The following is a 547-nucleotide window of genomic DNA, read 5'->3' as shown; positions in this document are numbered from 1 at the left end:
TTTTCCCAGACTGAGCAAATCGGAAACAACGATTATTACTGTAACATTTGTTCCCCCCTAGTGTTTCGTAGGGAGAGGCGCTCATTAGAAGCTGGTTTATAGAATGCAATCGGTTAAAAGGTGGACCTAGCCGCACATAGTGGTACACACTCCTAATCCCATGCTGAAGCAGGGATCTCTGCAAATTCGAGGCCAGCCTGGGCTACATAGCAAGATCCTGTACATTAAAAAAAGAAATAAAAAAGTGGTTCTGGGCCGGGGATTTACCTCAGTGGCACTGAGCCTGCCTCGCAAGCGCAAGGTCCTGAGTTCCATCCCAGTAAACCTCCCCCACAAAAAAGTGGATCTATGTTACCCAGCTCCCAGGGGGCGCTACTCTCTCGCTAGCTGCAGCGCGACCTGCAAGACTAAACCACCTCCCTGGAGGAGGGACTGGCTCGAGGGCCTGGGAAGAGCCAGGAGGAGGCCCCATCCCCCCCCCCCCTCGGCGCATGCGCAGCGCCCGCCAGCCCGGCCCCGCCCCATTTTAGTCGGGCTCCCGCCTCGG

Source organism: Fukomys damarensis, unplaced genomic scaffold (assembly GCF_012274545.1).
Source record: "Fukomys damarensis isolate Sample0158 unplaced genomic scaffold, DMR_v1.0_HiC HiC_scaffold_16, whole genome shotgun sequence".
NCBI classification, from domain to species: Eukaryota; Metazoa; Chordata; class Mammalia; order Rodentia; family Bathyergidae; genus Fukomys; species Fukomys damarensis.
The sequence above is the reverse complement of the archived record's forward strand: the minus strand, read 5'-3'. Positions refer to the sequence as shown.